We start from the raw sequence: 9,716 nt of genomic DNA on the forward strand, positions 1-9,716 counted from the left end.
CTATACAACAAAACGAAAAAAAATATGCATGCTAAATGGCTCCCACAGTTTACAATATTTATTATTTTATTGCGTTAACAGGTGGGACCACTTCTTCCTCCTCTATACTTTATGTATTAACTCTCTGAGCCCTGAGCTCAGAGGGTCATTTACCGAGTTTCGGTTCGCCTGGACTTTTTGTGTAATGCGCCTAAAACCTCAGTCTCTCAAGGTACAATGAAGTTACATACTTTTTTTTTTTTTCACGACAACCTGGGCTATCAAAATATTTAGGCTGCAGTGATCTCACTTGAATGTACAAATAGTTATGATACCATAAAGACAAAAGAAAAAACAAGACAGAGATTGAATTGTACAGATCTTGAGTGATAAATCACCAAGTATTATGTACAAGCTTTTTTGCTGTAGAAAACCTTTCTCCCAAGTGTTGGGAATCAGAAAGTGAAAAAATAAACATTAAAACTATTATAGTTCAAAAAATGGACACACTTTTCAAAAAAAAGTCCCATTGTTTTTTGTTTTGCAGTTGGTTGTGTGTCCCATTATCTGTGCCATTCTGCAAAGCAGCTCCTCTCTGTGATGCTGCAGAGGGCCACATCACACTCCTGACACTTCAGAGAGGGCCCTGATTCTCCTGCCTGCTCTGCCTGCAGTCAACACAGAGTTTACATCCATATGGAATCTCTTATCAGAATTATTTCAGTCGGACTGAAGAGATGCTTTAAGTGCAGCTACTAAGAGCGTTTAGAGTGAAGCAAAACATTAAAGCTGCAGCCTGCAAAACAAAACAATGGGCTAAAAGACACTAAAAATGCTGTGTAGAGCTTAGAAGATGGTGATATAGTTGACCACTTTCACATTACACAAATTAATTTGACCCTGTGTCAATATATAATTATTGAGTATAGCAGCTTTTAAGTGTATTCTGGATCTACCTCATCCAGTCTTGATAATGGTGGAGTTAAAATTCAACATTTCCCTTGGATATAGTCTCACAAAATGGAAATACTCGCGTACAAGTACATTGTCAGCAGCTGTAGTAAAATACAATTTTAAGTACAGTGACTTACATTTGTTGGATTCATATAAAAGCTGAAATTGTTGAAATGCAAACCAAAACACAGTCATGATCAGATGGGGCCCACTGACATTTAAAAATGTCTCTCAGATGGCGGATAAATATCTAGCCTCCTGTCAATAGCAGTTTGCCAATTAACACATTCAAATTTCATCAGATGATGTCGTCTAGTAAATCAAATAGCCTGACACTGTGTATTCTCTCAAGAGAAGACAGCTGAACAGCTACAGATGCAGAGACGCAATCATGATCAATTATACATGGCATTAATTTGGATTGCATGTCACTGCCACGAGACTGTATAAAACCTCCCTCTGCAGTTTGACAAAGCAAAACAGTGGTCAGTATTCCCTTTTATCTATCTCCAAAGAGCCTGTTTTTTCTTGATAATTATCGAAGCGCGCAGATGTGACTCAAGATATGAGTGAGTTGTTTCTGGGTCATACATAATAGGACATGTTATTCTCAGTGGTATCGAGCACTTGGGGAATAGCCCTTTAAATGTTTAATGACTCAGGAATGTGCAGCAGCATCTTCAATAAAAGTTTATCGTCTTCAGACTCAAAGGTTTCATTGTAGGAAGGATGAGCCATCAAAATATTGTCTGGTACAGAGCTTGCCAACTGATGCCAGGAAGCATGTCTTCCAAAATAAAAGACAGGTTATAATGAGAGACCAAAGAGAAGGTGCACGCAAGAGAGGGAATAATGAGCGCTGATGACGGAAAGGGAGCAAGCGAGACAGGACGAGAACAGTGAAGGGAGAAGTAGGCTAATACACTGCTGCTGCTGTTGTGTATCATTGGGTTCATAAAACAGAAAGGCATCATCAAAAAGCACATCGAAAAGTCAATGTATTCCCCCTAGTCTCCAAGACAGTCTTTTGATGCTGAAACACACTTTCTTTCTCTCTCCATCCTCCCATTCTCCCTCCTACTCTCTCCCACGCTCCCTCCATCGCTCGCCATGCTGCTGATGAATTAAAAGAAAGTATGTCAGTTGGCAGGCAGGGAGGGGAGAAGAGAAAGAAAGAAGACATCAGAAAGAATTCATTCAGTGAGTTTCTCAACAAGAAACACGGGCTGAATCTTCAGGGATCGGAGGCGGTTATTTGGGTCAGCCATCAGGGCCGAGAATTACACCTGTCCACTCAGCACTTTTAACAAAGCCACAACAAATACAAGAGAATGTATTGATAAGCTGCTTTATATTCCCGTCAGAACAACTTGGCCTCAGCGTCCATGGGGTGCCTTGTTTTTAACAAGCAGTACTAAACACATCAACTGTATGTAAGAAGCTCCGGCTGTGGAAGCTGCTGTTGCTATGCGACTGTTGAGGGCCTGTTTGGAGTACTGTACAGCACCGTGATGCTAAAAGTTGAAATGTTTTCATCTGGCAGCCATTGATGTTCTGACTGCTGCAACATGGCAAGTTTTCAGCACTGCACGATGGTAGCAAGCATGTTAAATTTTCACTCAAAGCAGACAGATTATGGTCCCCAAAGTTTATAGTTTTTATATAACACTAGCCACGCTTTTGTTTTAAAGTGATACTGTGTATTTTTTTCAGTGAACAACAAAACAAGTGACAAATACAAGTGGCAATTCCTGGATTCAAGCCAGCATGAACCATTACAAGTTGAAAGTTGTGAAGGTTCAAGACCTTTGGCAGTTTATACTAACAGCTTTTATGACAGATGTTCATTCATTTACGTCTGAATCGCTGCCCGTTCTCATTCCAAACTCAATAAATAGCACCATTCTGACAGTTCTCTCAGCATACGAGTGTTATGCCAAAAACCACCTTCCTCATCCACATACAACACACACTGAGGGCATCAGATGAGAATGTGGTTGGACAGAACTGTTGGCATTGTCATTGTATGCTGGCCCATCGGGCATGTCCACGTGCGACGCACAATGGCAGCATCACTTGACAACATGGCTTGACAATACCAGTCACATGCCCCGAAACACTGAAAGACGGCGTCAGGTAAGGAGTTCGGAGTTTGCTTCTCGCTTCCTAGAATGGTTCTTTCCTTTAAGAGATGCTCAGTGGCGCATGAAGCCGAAAAAGCTTGATTTCCTCAGTAAGAAGTCAGATTTTTCTGCATCATGGAGCACATAGAGCAAGTGCACTGGAGACTTACAGTGGCTGAGCAGCTAATTTCTGGTTTAGCCTTCCACTAAGTTAAATTGTGATAAAAAATGATTGAATTTTGCAGCTCTTCTAGATTTCCTAAATGTTATTGAATCAAACGAATCAAATCCTGATAGTGAAACAAGTCATTTCGCGGTGTTGTGATGGGATTTACAGATGTCTCTTTCATGTACGGTACAGTGTCTTAGGCCACCATAGAGTTGATGTTTTAGCAAAGTCGTTATGAGGATATATGTATGCATTTCTCAATGTCTTTAATGATATACAAACAAAGAATACAGAGAACATGTACAATGCATTAAAACGCCACAGACTGAAGTCAATATTTAGTGTGAAACATGGAATTATACAACCACAACAAAAGGTAGCTGAAACAATCGTTATTGAGCTTTGGACGTGTCTTGAATGAAGCCTGGTGTAAATACACCAAAAGATTAATATTGTAAATCCTATATTGTCTGCACAAGATATGCTAAGTGTAAAGGGAGGTCACTCGTCAAAGTTGTTAAAGTTGTTTTATTCTGAAATATTTGCTGTTTTAATACTGTATACATATTTCCTGTATGTTCTGGTTGTATTTTAGTAAAGGTGCTACTGAGAAATAAATATGACCATTATAACCTTGCAAAAATGACAAAGTTTAAGATGGCCTTTGACTTTTGCACGGTACTGTAAGTCTATGGGAAAAAAAGCAATTTTGGGCCCAACTGCATCACGTAGTGGACTTGGAAATTGTAATTGCATTTTTGGCCATCTTGTCAAACTGGCTTGAAAATTCAACGTTATTCCTTGGGGCTTGTTTGTTACCAGTCAGCCATCATATTGTTTCCTCTGTCAAAATGCATTTCATTGACAATAAGCTTGCATTAGATCACCCACCAGCAGGAGCATTTATTGGTCCTGCATGGTGCAGTGCATGCTGGTAGTTGTAGGTTTTCTCTGGTCATAGGCCATCAATTGTGTTCAAAAGTGTTTGCGTCGTTCTACAGCACAGACAGCCAGGTTTCATGAAGAGACCATCTTTCCAGCAGTAAAATACACATATATGTTGGTTGATTTCATGCGCCACTAGCACGTTGATATGTTTTGTTTAGTTAGCGTCATCATTATGTTCATGCTCATAAACAAATAACTGCAAAAATACTAAACTTCTTATCATCTTCAGCTGTGCTTAGTGTTCAGTTCTAATTAATTGGTGTTTGCATGCTAATGCAATAAACTGAAACTGGTCAACATGGTAAACATATCTATTAAACACCAGCATGTTTGGACTTTTCTTGTTAGCATGCTGGTAGCATTTAGCTCAAAGCTGGCTCACAGAGCTGCTAACAGATTGTAGGCTCTTGGTCGTGTTTTACCACTATTTATATTACTTGTTGGAAGAATATTTCAAATAAAAACCATATTTCTCTCCTGTTCTTGGGGTCGCAAGAGCAACAAATAAAGCAAAATCTTTATTTGTTGCTGTTGTGATCCTATTTCTCCACTGGGGCAAAACAAATTGTATCTAATTATCTTTTTCTTGACGTGAAAAAAATAATAATAATTAGATATTCGTATACTGCTCTTTTATGAAAGCAATAAGTCATTTGTGTTTCAGAGCAGCTCATAGAGCTCCACTCTGCTTCAGGTCATGTCTGACGATTCCTCTTACCCCTACCCCCATGAAGCCTTTTGAGGCCTATTGCCTGTAAATGAAGAACTATGATTTATTTATAGTTTTGACAATATTCATCACCCTTAATATCTGAGCCTCATCATAACTCTTTGAGCAATTACACAGATCCAGAACCCTTGCACTGCCAGTTAATGATGTCAAGGCCACAGGCTACACCCTTTATCCTGCTAGTTATCACTCCCCATATTTTTTTACTCTTCCATGTGTGAACAGCATGTTTCCTTTTAAAGCTTCAACATCAGGATCCAGGCCGAGTCGATAAGATCAAAATGAGTGATAGCAAGGCAGCGAGAGAGGATGCAGCTTGTAAAAAATACTGTTTTTTTTGTTCCGATAACCTTTGCTTGACTTTTGCTTTACGGCCCTCTCGAGTGCTTTTTATTAGTGACTTGGCGTCTTGAGGGCTGCGGTCATCTATCAATTTATCTGTCAACCTCAAAACGACCTCCCGGAGAAACAGACAGCAATGTAAGCTTTTATATTAACCTAAATTCTTTAAACTCATTATTTATCTGTTGGGCTGGTCTAAAATAAGCTCTGTTTCCAACACAGCAAAAGAACCTGACTAAGTTGAAGAGTAGGAGTGAGTTTGTATTTTTTCTCCCTTTCAAAACTGAGAGCACAGATGATCTGGGGACCTGATGTGCTAGAAACAGTTTGACAGCAGAAGAAGTCTCTCGCAAATCTGCAGTTTGGTTTCTTTGAATTTGATGGTGCAGAGGCAAGAACTGTATGTGCTGTGAGTAGGAAGTTAGCAGGTAGTTACGGCTGGATAAACAAACATATTGACTGGTTATGCTATTTTAAAGCTCATCTGAAGCTTCCAACACCCTGTTGCAACGCATAGCTAGAAGATTTTTCCCCTTTTTCTGCCTGGAGTGACAACATTGTGATCTAACCCTCCAACCAGCCTGATTAGCCAATAATTGGCCTTGTGTTCCCCTTTAGCCCTCATGATTGCCCGTGTCTCATTATAGCATATTCGAACTGCCAAAAGAGTTCTTCTCCATGACTAAAAATATGTGCCTTGTTATTAACAACAGCTCCACTCTCAAGCCCCCCTCAAACTGCTGAACAATGATATTCTTTAATGTTTAGTTTAATAATAAAATGTGCAATATATCTTGGGGTTAGAACCCCTATATCCATTATAAAGGAAAGAGATTAAAAATCTATCGCGTGCACCCCAAGGGACTCATATACTGTGGAGAGGCAAAGGGGGGAGGAGACCAGAAAGCCAAGCTCAGCATTTTCTCAAGTCATTATGCATAAATAGTGTGTGTTATAGCCAATATATATTTTCTCTACCTGAGGTGTAGGGGAGGTGATCACGCTCCTAAAGAGATTCCATCAGTCAGTTTCCTCTCGGAGGCAATGTTCTTTATTCAAAACTGTCAAGATGTTTTAGTGCATAATTCATCATGATGCATCAAGCTATTATGGAAAGGCGATTTTTAACTTCCCATTGGTGTAAAACAAACAATGACAGGATGCATTTTCAAAAATGTTTGTCACCAGTTTATTTATGGGTGGCTCATCCAGATCCTGACTGTCGCAGAGGACTTTTATGTTGACTTACTGCAAGAACATGACTCATAAATGAAACTGCAGCTCAAGTAAAGTAGCTAGTGGAAAGCAATGGTTGCAATCTGCTAGTGTTGTAGTCAAGACCATACAAACTGAGACCAAAACTTGCCCGAGACCAGTTAACAAATAAATCTGTTGTGGTCTCGACTGTTCTCGATTAAAAATCTGGAATCTGCTATGTCCAAAACCAAGACAATACCGAGTCAAAATACATTTGATTTTGAGACGAGACCTTCAAAGAGTGGTCTCAAGACCTGTTTTGAGACCAAGATCGATTTTGAGTTCTACAACACTACAATCTGCCATAAAATGGTAAAAAGATGATGAAACCTTTTTATAATTGAAGCAGGAGACACCCTTGACCATGAACTAATGTCCAACAGGCACAAATTGGTGCATAAAAATTCATCAGAATGCAGGAAGTCGTGGACCCTCAAATTTCGTAGGGGAGAACTCCCAGACTTGTGGCTCAGGAGATAGAGTAGGTCGTCCACTAATTAGAAGATTGACCTTGGTTCAATCCTTGCATGCATGCGAATGTACATGCTGCAGTTGGCACCTGTTACGGTAGCCTTGGCCATCAGTGCGTGCATGAATGGGTGAATGTGACATGTAGTGTTAAAGTGTTTTGAAGTCGTGTGAAGACTGGAAAGACGCTACACAATTAAAGGTTAATTTACCATATGTTCAAATTCAGCAATTTAGTATTCTTTTACATAACGTTCAGGGACTTGTAAAAGACATATTATTTAAAGAAAAAGAGTGGCAAAAAGTGGTTGCAATAGAAGCTGAGATATCCTAACTTTTTATTACTCAAGCTAAAAAAAAACTGGATCCTTTATTTACCATAATGCAACTTGATGTAATGTGTCATTCTGGCAATATTGCATGAATATGACATTAGAGACTTGCTGATCAAATGCAAAAATTGTTGACTGGAGTCACACTTCTTGGAATTAAGTCAGACTTAGGTGGCGAATTTGATGACCTTAAACTCAGCTTAAGAAAATCAAGAAAGACTTGCATCTCGACCTGGGTCTGACAGCAGGGACTTTTGACTTCACTTAGACCTTAACCTTTTGACTTGAAAGTAGTTGATACCTTCCCCTAAGCCCGTTTAGAATGAGGATGTTGACATTTTTCGAATATGAGGAAAGTCAAAAACAACAAGACAGGAAAGAAACATACAAAATTCCTTCTGTTGTGGCACTGGTTAATGGTGCTATATGATGCAAACTTTCTGTGAAAGATTTGTAGGTTCAGGGTTTTCTCGTAAGGAAACTTGTCCACAGCCGTGATAGATGTTTTACAACTGTTTTTACTGGCTGAGAAGTACACATCTCGTCAGTTGGTTAGTTAACCAGCACAACTATAGACCTTCTGTCAGCTCAGGCTCTGCTGACAGCAGCACCATTGCAGTTTATTGTTTGATTCACCGCCTCTGTTTTGGGCTCCCTCTTCAGTAGGTGTTGAATTTGTTACGAAATTTCAAGCATCTTTCAGTCTCACTTAAAGTGAAACCCACCCAAATTGTTGTTCCCAGTTATATCTCTTCACAAGTAGTCCCATAGAGACTGTATTATCTTAACTCTTAATGAATGGCAGTGCTTGGATTACCTGTGCATTTCCAGCTGGTCCTCTTAAAGTTAATTAAATGCAGTCTATGCAAATGTATTGTATCAACAGGGTTGGGTAGTCTGGCATTATGGGTAGGTGTATTCGCTCTGCTCAGCATGCTGTAAGAGCTGAGGGCCCAAAGTAAGCTGGAGAACTAACACTGTTACATTGAAACACTTTGTTTGAATTCCCACGTTCTGTGTAAACGTGCTGTTGTGTGTTGATGAAATCAGAAATAGTTCTGTGTGCTTCCCCTCTGGGCTCTGACCTCCTTCTATTGGCCTAATTATAATCATTAGCCTTAAAGCAGGAAACCCTCGTTGTAAATACACTCTATAGTTGTGGGGTTGTGGTGTAGTTTCTTCTCATTGATCCACTGTTTAAAATGTGTTTTTGTGATCTTTCACAGGTTCTTCCAAAAGGAATGGTGAGGACAGGAATGCTATCTAATAAGATAGGCCTGAACAGTTTTTAAAAAAAGGACTATACCTGTCTGCAGGCCAGCCACCCCCAGTGTTTAAAAAACTATCTGAGGTGCTGATCTTTCCTTTGCTAAAATTTAGTGTCTGTTGGGAGCATTATTAAGTCCCGTCCCTGAAAAGATAGTATGACATGGTGGGTACCCATGGGTGCCTTAGGTCATCTAGTATAATATGAAAGCTGTGTCGTCACTGTAGCTTCAAAACTGATCCTGTTACAGCGCGGTTGATTAGCTAACATTATTCATACCATACCTGGTCCTTCCTCACATTTTTTGGCCAGACATTTGGCCACTGCCTCTCTTCTCCTTGCATTTTCTTGTTCTCTCTGTGCTCTAACTTTTCTTTTAGGGCCCCTGAGTTTTAGTGAGGCATTTTGACTGAGCTAGTCACGCTGCAGTTTGCCTCACTTCTTGAGATTTGCTGCATATGTGTGTTCTTTGCATCTCTGACCTACGGTGTCACATGGATTGGGCCATTCCACCGTAAAGTAATTATGGGGGTTGGAGTGTCAGATGACAAGTTGAAATGTGTTTTTATGAAAATACATAAATTATATTGTCAGTGATGTAAGAAATATTTGCATTTGGGTCCATTTAATGGTTAACTGTAGACATTTTCAAACTCTGGAATAACACCAGAAAAGTTAGAAATAGGAATGGACAGAGGTCTAACTTAATGCTGGGCAATATATCGATATTATATCAATATCACAATATGAGACTAGATATCCTGGTAGACTGTGGTTATCATCATATCATAAGTTTTGTCTTCTGCAGGTTTTGAAGGCAGCATTACAGTATAGTGATGTCATTTTCTAAACGTACCAGACTTTTCTAGCTGCTCTATTATTTGCCCTTACCCACTTTTCCATTATATCCATTACAAATCACACAAACCAAATGATTATCAAAAATGTTGTAAATATTTTGTGACATTTAGAAATGTCAACCACACAATATCATTGCAATATTGATATCTAGGTATTGATAATTGATTTCCTCTAAAACCACTAACACTAGTCTAACTCACTCTTGCCTTGTTACTATGCCCATACCTGCATGTATTTTCATAGCCAGCACTGCTATTCTTCCACTGCCAACAATTGCCGATTCTCT

The sequence above is a fragment of the Plectropomus leopardus genome, chromosome 24 (genome assembly GCF_008729295.1).
Source record: "Plectropomus leopardus isolate mb chromosome 24, YSFRI_Pleo_2.0, whole genome shotgun sequence".
NCBI classification, from domain to species: Eukaryota; Metazoa; Chordata; class Actinopteri; order Perciformes; family Serranidae; genus Plectropomus; species Plectropomus leopardus.